The sequence below is a fragment of the Arachis ipaensis genome, chromosome B07, assembly GCF_000816755.2.
Source record: "Arachis ipaensis cultivar K30076 chromosome B07, Araip1.1, whole genome shotgun sequence".
Taxonomy (NCBI): Eukaryota; Viridiplantae; Streptophyta; class Magnoliopsida; order Fabales; family Fabaceae; genus Arachis; species Arachis ipaensis.
Genome location: NC_029791.2, coordinates 45,556,356 through 45,568,714, shown reverse-complemented (window position 1 = coordinate 45,568,714; position 12,359 = coordinate 45,556,356).

Genomic DNA, 12,359 nt, shown 5'->3' with positions numbered 1-12,359 from the left:
TAGCGCAGGAGACAGTTGACGCGTACGCATGACTGACGCATACGCGTGACAAGGAATTTCGCCAAACGACACGCACGCGTGACCTACGCGTACGCGTGACATGCGCCACATGCAGAAATTTGCAGAAAGCGCTAGGGGCAATTTCTGGGCTCCTTTTAGCCCAGTTTCAAGCCCGAGAACACTCAATAGAAGCTGCAGAGTGGGGGAATCATGAATCATCGAATCATTCATATAATTTAGGTTTTAGATGTAGTTTTCTAGAGAGAGAGGCTCTCTCCTCTCTCTAGGTTTTAGGATTCTTAGGTTTAGCTATTTTTTATTTCATATTTCTACTCTACTTTAATTTAGTTTCTCTTCTACTCTTACTTGTTCTAGTATTCTAGTTTATTTATTTCCATTGTTAATTTGTTTATTTCCCCAATTTGGTTTAGGAACTCCATGTTAGATTTGATTTTCTATTTAATGCAATTTGAGGTATTTCATATTTATTGCTTCTTCTATTATTTGTTGTCATTGATTTTGAAATTATTGGTTTTAGTATTTACATTTTCCTATTGCTTTTCTATGATTTTATGTTGTGCCTTCCAAGTGTTTGATAAAATGCTTGGGAGAGTTTTAAGTTGGGTTTTTGTATTCTTGGCTTTGGTTGAGTAACTGGAGACTCTTGAGTTATCAAACTCCTTTGTTGATTGATAATTGAAATTTGCTAGTTGATTTGGATCCCTCTAAAGCTAGTCTTTCCTTAGGAGTTGACTAGGACTTGAGAAATCAAATTGATTCATCCACTTGACTTTCCTTCATAGTTAGAGGTTAACTAAGTGGTAGCAATGGACAATTGATGTCACAATTGATAAGGATAGCTAGGATAGGACTTCTAATTCTCATACCTTGCCAAGAGTTTTCTTAGCTATTAGTTTAGTTTCTTGCCATTTTATTTCCTTGTTCCTTATTTCAAAAACCCAAAAAGATATTTTTCCACAACCAATAATAAACTACACTTCCCTGCAATTTCTTGAGAGATAACCCGAGGTTTAAATAATTCGGTTTATTTTGTTGGGTTTGCTTTAGTGACAAACAAGTTTTTGTATGAAAGGATTCTTTGTTAGTTTAGAAACTATACTAGCAACGAGAATTTATTGTGAATTCTTTACTAGCAAAAATCTGTTCATCATCAACCTAGAGCAAGTGAAATCACTTCACTGTATCTACCCAGGGAACTCAAATTATCTCATCCAATAATCATCATTTTAAATTAATCATATCATTATTTCTTTTCGGCAAGAACAGCCCTCATCGTCAACCGACACCAGCATGAGGGACCTCTCAGTTGTACAAACACAATCAATACAGACAAATAACACACAATTAAGATACAAGTAGAACAGATAGCATATAGTCAGGTAACATAGCATATATGATATAGCAATCCAAACAAATGGACAAACCCAAATAATTCAAACATATGCAAATGATGTATGCCTACCCTATGGCTGATGATATCATCTGTCGGCTATCAAGCTAACCCGACGTGTCCGGTAGCTAACCCGGGCATAGTCTCTCTGTTGCGCATTAATATCATTAGAGGGAATACTTTCCCTATCACCATTCGAGGGTATCCGTGTCCTGTTGCCATTAGAGGGTATCTGCGCCCTATCACCATTAGAGGATATATGCGCCCTGTCGCCATTAGAGGGTATATGCGCCCTGTCGCCATTAGAGGGTATATGCGCCCTGTCGCCCTTACAACCAGAGAGAAAATACAAGCCTACTCACATTCAACATTTTCCATCATTATTCATTTACCACATTCATTCATAATCACTCTTTATTATTACCAATTCTCAAACAATGACCTGGAGCAAGTGGGACAAACCACGACCCTTGCTACTACCCAGGTATGACAAATACACATTCATTCAAAACTCCATAATTAAATTCATTTATCATAATTTTCCTTTCTCATCTCATACCCGGAGCAAGTGGATCAATGCCACTGCATCTACCCAGGCAGGTATATCTCATCATATTCCGAGGCAAGTGGGGCGAAATCACAACCCTTGCATCTACCCAGGGAGCCTCTATACTAACCAACCTGGAACAAGTGGGGCGCAACCACAACCCTTGCATCTACCTAGGAGGTACATTCTCATATGCCCAGGAGGAACTAAGGAGGGGATCCTAACCTTCCACCATCTCGTTGGGGGCAATTTTATAATACCAGGAAGAACAAGGAAGGGGATCCTCACCTTCCTCCATTTCTCTGGGGTCGCACTTTCGAGAAAGAGAGCTCAAGATAAAACAATCATTCAAAATCATATTTTCATTTCTATCCATAAATCAATATTCATCATAGCCATCCGGCTCATAACATAACCCATAACTAGCCAATAATCATTATTAAATACAGCCCTTCGGCTCACGGCATACACCGCACCTCCATCATCACCCTCAATAACTGATACAATCATTATTACTCATCATTCATCATTGATTCTCACTTTACTACATCCACAAGTTACCACATGTCCTAACTTCTTTTCATTACTAGGCATACTATAAAGATTTAGGACATAAAGGGTGAGAATGGAGGCTTAGAAGTCGGAAATTCGGCTTTGAAAACTCAAAATCAGCTTTGGGGTGAAAACAGGGTCACGCGTGTGTGTCACCCACGCACACGCGTGGAAGGATGAAAAGTAGACTGACGCGTGAGCATCGCCCATGCACACGCGTGGGAGTCAGAAAAGCAGAGTGATGCGTGTGCGTCAGCCACGCGTACGCGTGGGTGCGTTTTGTGTATCTCGCACAAAACCAGCACAATACCTGCACAACTCTCTGGATTTTCTATGAAGCATTCGCATCCGTGCATCGACGCATACGCGTCGGCCAGGCGCACGCGTGGGTGATTAAAATTGAGACTGACACGTGCGCGTCGACCACGTGTGCGCGTGAAAGCACAATTTTTCAAAATTTTTACTAAGTTAAAAAGCTATATAATTTCACTTTCAAACCCCAAACTTCCAACACACATAACTTCTTCTGCAAAATTTCTTTTTCATCTATTTCTGTTGGAAAGATCATTGAATAAACGTCCATAAAGATCCAATTTTGAAGAAATCCAAACCCCATGGACCGAATTACGGACCGCCAAAGTTGGTCAAAAATCAGTTTTTATCCAAACATAGAAATCACCAATTTTTCCAATGTTCACAAGCCAAATTCATTTCCACTCATCCAAATGACCACAACCCAACCACATTCACATAATTACACTCAACCAAAACCAAACCTACCTCATCTACACAATTTCACCCAAAACTATCAAATTCCACACCTCAATTCCTCAAACCTTATTATTCAATAACCAAACCAATTATTCACACATTCAATATCTAAAATCCATCCAATCTCTTATATCATCACACATTACACACATCAACTTATCTTCCTTACCTCTTTTTGGCCTCCGGCCCAAAATCCACGGCCTCCGGCCCAAATTCACAATTTGAATGCATATTCCACAAACGAATATTCATTATCCAATTCATCAAATTCTCAATACACCAAACATACAAATCCACACAATTTTCAACTCAATCATTATTTCACATTACATATTAACTATGCATATTAGCACCAACCATTTACACAATCCAAACTTAATCCTAGGGGCATCTAGCCTAGGAATTCTCATCACACCACACGGTACTTAAATGAAACTTAAACCGTACCTCTTGTAGCCAAAATAATTGAGCTTCTTCTTGAGAGTCTCCACCAACCCTTAGCTCCAAGCCTCACCAAAGCTCCACAAGCAACACCAACCTCCCAATTGTGCACCAAAATCACCAAATACACTAACATAACCAATTTCACATATATACATCAACCTAGGGTTCATGAAAAGGATAAATCACAAGGGTTGGAGGGTTTCTTACCTTAACCCACTGAAGTTTGTGATGAATATCACCAATGACAAATACTAGAGCACTCCTAAATAACCAAAATTACAAGATTTCCTCAAAACCCAAACCAAATTCGAAATATAAGAGGAAAATCAAAACTGGACAGATGAGAGTTAGATACTCACCACAAAAGTTAGATAGACTCGAAGAGGATGAGAAGAGCGACGTGTGGCCGTAAATGGCTCGTCAATCGGAGTTACGGAGAAAAAGTTATGATGATTTGAAGATCAAAGAGAGTTAGGGTTTCTCTCTTCTCATCTCTCTCTTTCCATTTCAGCAACAACCACACTAAATGAGGGTTGTGATGGCTGAATGCCTTTAAGTTAAGGCTTATATATGATGGGCTTTGATCCAATTTTGAGCCAAAACTTTTAAGATTAGCGCTTTAAATTGCATTTTAAATATTTCTACCTTTCCTAATTATAAATCCTAATTTCTTAACCTTATTTACTTATAATCAATTTTCTCAGCTGCAGTACCAGATAGATCTCAGCCGGTACTGTCGGACAAAATTTCAGTGCGCGTTTTTACACAGAAAACTATGTTTTCCGACTCAGAAAAATCCACTGAGTCCAAATATCATATTTAAATTATCAAATTCCGATTGCTAGATTTTCCAACCATATTCGCTCCTATTTAATTTATTATTTAATTAATTACGGTTTGATCGTATTTTACAGCATGCATGGAGTGTGCATGGCTTCCTCTTTTGTTTGTGGATCTTCCTCCTTTGTTTGTGCATCTTCCTCCTTTATTTTTGCATCTTCCTCATTTATTTGTGCATCTTCCTCTTCTTTCATGTGTGAGGGTGAAGAGTTCTCTAATTCACTAGAGTATGAACTCTTTGGATTGATTTCCTCACTTTCTTCCATAGGATCTTGCATTATATCTCTTGGGAAGGAGTTTGCTTGTTCCTCTTCCTGGGGCTTGATAATCAACTCCACGTATTTCTCTTTATTTTTTACACTCATCCTCATATCATGTATGCATTCTTTCATGAGAAGCTCAAGAGCTGATGGTTCTTGATATGAATAAGGAGATGTTAGCTCTTGCTATGAATAAGAAGGAGATGATGGTTCTTGATAAGAGTAAAAAGAGGATGGTTCTTAGTATGAATAGGGAGATGGTGGCTCTTGATATGGGCAGAAAGATGATGGTTCTTGATATGGATAGAGAGGTGGTGATTCTTGGTATGAATATGGAGATGGTAGTTCTTGATAGTTGGAACATGGATCACTGAAGTTTCTTTGGTTTTGACTTTGCCAACCAAAATTCGGGTAGTTCCTCCATCCACAATAATAAGAATCACTCCTTGGGTGTGAGTAGTAACCCATGTGATCTCTCTCCATTATTTTCCTTAGCACAAAGCACCTAACAGAATTAAACGCACTATGTGGTAAACAGGCAAACAAAGAAGAAAGAACATAAAGGAAAATAAAATAAAATATAAAAGAAAATAAAAATAAAAAAATAAACTGAATAATTAAGAAAATAAAATAACTAATAAACAAAAAGGAGTATAAAATTTATACTCAATAAGTAAAATAACTAGGAAGAATAAAAAATTTAAATAAAATAAATCAATTTTTTCAAAAATTTAAAGAAATAAGTTAAATGAAATTAAAGCAAAAACGCCTAATCTAAGAAATCAAACAACCAGTAGTTGTCAATCACAGTCAATTTCCGGAAATGGTGCCAAAAACTTGGTGCAGAATTTATAACCCACAAACTAACCGGCAAGTGCATCGGCTCATACCAAGTAGTACCTCAAGTGAATGAGGGTCGATCCCACAAAGATTGATGGACTAAGCGACAATGATTGCGTGATTTACTTAGTCAGACAAACAGAAAATAGTGTTGAGAGTTCAAATGCATCAAACAGTAATTTAGGGAATTAGAAAACAAGCAGTAAATTGAGGTTAAATATATATGGAGAAAACAATTAAGGTTTCAGAGATATCTATCTTCCTGGTTGACTTTTCTTATTAACTATTTTAATCATGCAAGATTCAATTCAGGAAAAACTATATGTGACTAAACCCTAATTCCTTAGACCTTTTTAGTCTCCTCTAACCTTCATCAGCCGCTAATTCCTTAGTCCCTTGATTCCAATTAGAGGGTAAAGCTCAAATCTAATTTATGTGCCACAGAAACCCTAATCACCCAAATATAAGAGGATTATATGTCACATATCCCGTTAAGTCCATATAATTAGAAGTTTAAGAGAATATATTTTCAAGTTGTTGTTCAAGTAAAGAGCTTTTCCAAGTTTTACAAGAACTCAATTAGAACAAGGGTCATACTTCTGTTCCACCCAGATTCATAAGATAAAGAACAAAAACAATTATTGAAATAGAAATCAGTACATGAATTAAAATAGAAAAATAATAGTATCAATCCATACAATAGACAGAGCTCCTAACCTTAACAATAGAGGCTTAGTTCCTCATGGAGAAAATAAACCCTAGTCGAGAAAAGTATAAAAGTGCAGAATAAAAATTAGGAGAGAGCCCTAGGTCAATATCTCTTCTCCTTTTTTATCTAATCCTAATTAATGTAAAATATCTTTTCTAAAACTAAATAATATCTTTTTCTATTTCTAATTAAAATAAAATAAGATTACATAAATAAATAGTGAAATATTCTCGTGCTTTTCGTCATCAAGTGGGGACCACCATTTTTTTTTCATTGTTGGTGCCAAACTTGGAGATTGCCAAGTTTGGCGCCAACCCAGCCGCAAGCAATTCTTCATTGATTTCCTTCATTGTGGTGCCAAACTTGGAAAATTCCAAGTTTGGCGCCACCAAGGCAGCAAACAAGGGAAGGCATTGTGATGATCATGGCGCCAAACTTTGGATCTTCCAAGTTTGGCGCCACCAAGGCAGTAATTCTATAAGAGAGGTGTAGACTATTATATATCGTTGGAAATTTTTGGAAGTTAGCTTTCCAATGTCTCTAGAACCGTGTCAATTGGACCTCTGTAGCCCTAGTTATTCTCATTGAAGTGTGAAGAGGTCAGGGTCGACAGCATCCACAAATCCTCTTTGCACTTGTCTTTAGTTCTTGGTTCCTCCTTGTTCTTTTGCTTCTTTTTTTCTAACAATTCCCTACAAGAATCATAAAACCAAAAAGATCAAAAAAATATCCAATTTGAGCACCAAAACTCTTCATAATTAAGCATTATGCATTTATTTCTTATATGAAAAAGTATAGAAAAACACAACATGATGTGCACGCATCAATGCCTGCAAAACATGTACCTGGAATCGTTTATTTATTTGTTTTAATATAGCAGCATGAGCCAGAAAATTGAAATGATTATGAAGACTTTTATGATCATCAACCATATTCACTATACGTGACTCTTTCTTAAAAGTTATTCTGCACACGTGTACAGTCAGAAGATATATTCTACTTGATTTTTCAATCGCAAAATTTGAGAAGATATACGTTTCCCTTATTAGTTCATTCTCAAACATCTTTGACAAAAAAATTATTGATTGAACAATGAATTTTATCACATTACAAAATAAATTAAATATAAAAACTATTAGCACTTATAAAGCTATTAAATTGCACTGTTTTTGACTCGTGTAAAGATTTACTTATCAAATAAACTTAAAATACGAACAAAAAATATTTATAAACCTAGCATCACTTGAAAGAATTATGAAAATAATCAACTAGCCTTATCATCTATTAGAACCATTTTTATATAAGCCATCTTAATTTTATCAAATTTGGATAGAACTTTTCGTAACCTTATATTTCTTACCTTTATTTTTCATACTTTCTCATCACATAACCTTATATTAGATATGAAAAATAAAAAACAGAATTAAAACTATTTTTGAATTATGAATTTTTTAAATGATAAACATGAAAAAAATTTACTATTAATAGAAATATCAGTAAAAAATAAAGAATATCAATTAAAATTAAACTTATTAAATGATTGAAAGTAAATAATAGTTGGCAATTATTTTAGCATTTAATTAAAATTTATTCTTTTGTAATGAGATTGACCAATGACCTTTTAATTACTTTTATCTTATATTGCCTAATAAATTTTAATGAATAATATCTAAAATAAGTAAATCAAATAACAATGATTGAAAAGATATTTTTAATAAATTAAATGTGAGAAATAGAAATAAAAAATTTGATAAAGAATAATAATTATGGGTAAAAATAGTATTTTTATTTGGAGGGAAAAAACACATGAGGAATTATTTAATAATCCGTGTCATGCATGTGATAATAAATTGTTCAATAACTCGTACCATGTACGTGATAAGGTTGAGATTATAATTTTAAATTATTTTATTGAAATTAATTTGAATTGTAATAATTTGATTAATAAAAAAAAGTAACATGTTATGCGTTCGATTTTTCTTAATCTGGTGTTAAGTGTATCAATTTTAATGTAGTTATTAATCATTTTTGTTAATCTACTTTCTTTTTCTAAATTTATGATTGAAATAACAATTATAAATATTAATAATTAAACAAATCACTATATTATAATTATTTTCATTTTATCCCTAAAATAAAAAGCATACTATTTCTTTTTTATTAAATAGTTTTCTTATTTATGTTACCCGTACTTTATTTATGTATACATATATATTAATTTTGTTAAATAATTCCTAAATATTTTATATTTATGCATACATATATATTAATTATACATAAAAACATTTAAATCACATATTAATTATTTTTTGTTATGATTATTTCCTTATATATTCATGTATATTTTTAGTTTTTATATTCATCTATATTCTCCAATCCTCATTCATGCGCATGATTAACAATTTTTTTTTAAATAGTGATGTTTTAATTTTTCTTTTGTATTTTCATATGTTAGCAAAAAAAGTAAAATCACGTATCGTGACTCTTTTTCTTTACCATGCGTTAATCTTAATGAATCTCGTGTCCACACAATATAATTAAACTTTTAATCACTCTAATCTATTGATAAATTACATTTATTTTAATAATTGCATTACTAATCTGAAATACAAAAAAAAGGTGATACATATATCCAAAAAAATAAACATAAAAATTGGAAAAAAAAGAAATTTTATATTAAAAATTTTAAAAATAACATATCCAAGAAGAATAGTCGTAATATATAAATTGAGGCAACAATTTAAATTTATTTAAATCTAATTTAATCAAATACCAATATTAGAAATGAATTGCTTAAATAATATTTAATCTATTCTAGTCCTTAAACACGTATAGATTAGAGTCATTCTCGTAACGACAACCAATTGAAACAACATCATATGTTCGAACATTTAGAATTCGTGCAAATTCAGACCATTCCCTTTTTAAATAAGCTTCATCATCCGTTATCCATACAATGCGGCAAGGTATAAAATTGTCATACCAAGAAACTAAATTGATATTTATTCCCCTCAATGGCATTGCATTGATACAAAAGAAGGCAGATAATTTCTGAAAAAAAAATCGCAATATGATATAAAATTATTTTAATTACGAAAATTTTAAAATAAGAAAATTTGAATATATTACCAATCGTTGAAATTGCCTTTTCGAGTTTGACACAAATTTACCAAAACTGAACTTAAATTGAGAAAATTCAATCTCATTATGGGCTTGTTTGGGTGAGCTTTTAAGAAAAGATCTTTTTTCGAATTATCTTTTTTTAAAAGATCTTACGAAAAAGTAAAATTAATTTTATGTTTGGATATCTCATTCCAAAAGATCTTTTTATCTATCAATTATGTTTGAGTCAACAATATAAAGGTTTTTTTTTATTTGTTTATTACATGAAAAATATTTTTTTTAATGAAAAAAGATCTTTTAAAAAAAGATGTAAATTACAGCTTCTCAAAAAATATGACTTTTTTATTTTTCTAGTACTTTTACTTTCACTACTAAAATTTGTCAAACACACTAAAAAATAAAAAAGTATCTTTTTTCATTGAAAAAATATTTTTTTTATCAAGATAATGGCGCCCAAACAAGCACTATGTACTACACTTCGAAGATTTTCTGGTAGAGGTAAAAAGCATGGATGGGATGGAACTTGAACATGGCTTACAAAATTCTGTGAAAACAATTCCTCAATAAAAAATCGAGCTCCTCCCAAGAAAACTAACTTTACCCACATTCTATTAAGTTGGTCATAACATGTGAGTAGATCCAACCATCCTTCGGTAAAATAGAGTTTACTGCTCCTTTGTTGGATGCTTACATCCATATAATTAGAACTCGAATCAGTGAATACAACTTGAGATAGAGTTTGATGGATGTGGTGTATTATAAACGATTGCAACAAAAGATAATCACATTAGAACATTAGATGAAAAGAATAAGTTGGTGTAAGAACAATTATTAAATTATCAAAAGAATAGTATAATAGAATGAGTATATAAAAATATTATAAAAAAATAAATTGCATCTTAAAAGGATCAACTTCGATGAAAACGAAGAATACATTCTTATTTTATGAATTAATCAAGAAAGAATAATAAATTAAAAAAATTAGTTGACTTTCAGATCTAGACTTACGAACCACAAAAAATACTATATATCACCTTTATTAGAACAAAAATAATTATATAAATAAGTTATTATTAAGTTAATCTTTTATTATTTATATTATACATCATATATTTGCCGTGATTGAATCAGCAATTATCATATCATATGCATTTTTATCATGATTAGATTTATAGATTTTTGTTTTAATGTTTTAAGATAGATATCAATATCAACTTGTCGAAAATTACGATTAATTCACTACTAGAAAACTAGTTATTACAGATGGATATTTCCGACGGATTTTATCCCACGAAAATACAGACAGAATTTCAGAGAGATTTTTTGTCGGAAAACAAAAAAATGAATTAGCATAAATTACAGACAGAAAACAGAATCCATCGATAATTTCGTCGGTAAAATTAATTTTTTTCCGTGGAAAATGATTACAGACGGAAAATCCGTGTGTAATTAAATAGATAAAATGCTGCGTTTTATTAAATTATTACAGACGGAAAATCCGTCTGTAATTTAAAATTTTCTGTCGGAAACATTGAGTTAACCCTAATTTTATCACCACCCTCTCGAGCTCCATTCACACTCCTGACCTATGAACTCATTTTCTCATTTTCACCCTTATCCCTCTTCAAAGTTGTCGTCGAGTACTCTTCTCCTCCGGTAGAAGGTGCTGTCGCCGCCGGCGTGGATAGACCGTGGGTGCCTTCGTTATCTGGGGAAGCTCTACTCGGCCCTCTTCGCATCGTTCCTCCTCTCCTCGTTGTCGCACGAAGTTCTGAGTTGAGCTTGTGGAGTCGCTGTCGCGAAGGGTTCCTCCCCTCCTCGCCGTGCGTCGTTTTTGATTCACTGCTCCTCGCCGTTTTTGGCTGTTGCCCCTTCTCTTCTCTGATTTTAGGTAACTCTGTCTCAAACTCTCATCGCGAGCTCACTCTATCTCACACTCTCCGAGCTCACTTTATCAATCTTAATCTCACAACTTTTGCAAATCCTAGGAACAACATTATCAATCTTACTCTAACAACATTTGCAACCATCTTTTCAGTTTAGTTGAGGTGAGATTCATTCATCGTAGCTTCCACTTTTATCTTGAGATCTCCAATTTATAAATTTAACTATTTTGTTCTGATTTAACGCATTAATTTTTATCTGTTTCTTAATTGAAAATATTAAAATAAAAGGATGGTCGTGTTTGCTGGTTTGACATGCGGTGCAAAGATGTGGCGAGACTGGTTATGGATGTTAGCGTGGAACCCGTCACTTCCTTGTGTTTCAAGACTAGTGAGACCATTTTCTTCTTTTAAATGTCATTTGTTCTTAATATTTGTTTTAGTATCTGTTTCACAAGGGATTCTAGTCATAAACTCTTTCTTTCAAGCTGAAAAGTGATTAACTAATCTTTTACTGATTGCATATAGTTGTGCTTGGTGGTGCATATTTACACTAATAACATGTTAATACCTTGACTCAAAAGATTAATAATACAAGAACTTAGTGGCAGCTTGAAAGATACATCATGCGGTTTCATATGTATTCTTTGGCTTGATAGTCTTCATTGAGGGCTTCCAATATAACTTCTTTTATGAACAGCTTGTCAACATGTTTGTGATCCTAAATTTAACAACTCCTATACCATTAACTAACACTTTATATTCCCTAAGAAGTAAAATGTTTTTTAGCTGACAAAAGTACTTTTGCTTGAAAACAGGGAATGAAGATATGATTTATGCTTCCTCAGGAACAGAAATCAAGTGTTTTGATGTGCGTCTGGTAAGCAATTTATGAGCAACAAAGAGGCTTGATTTCCAGTTTTACAAAATCATACACTCTTCTGCGTTCCACTTTCTATACTGGGTCCCTGTATATTAT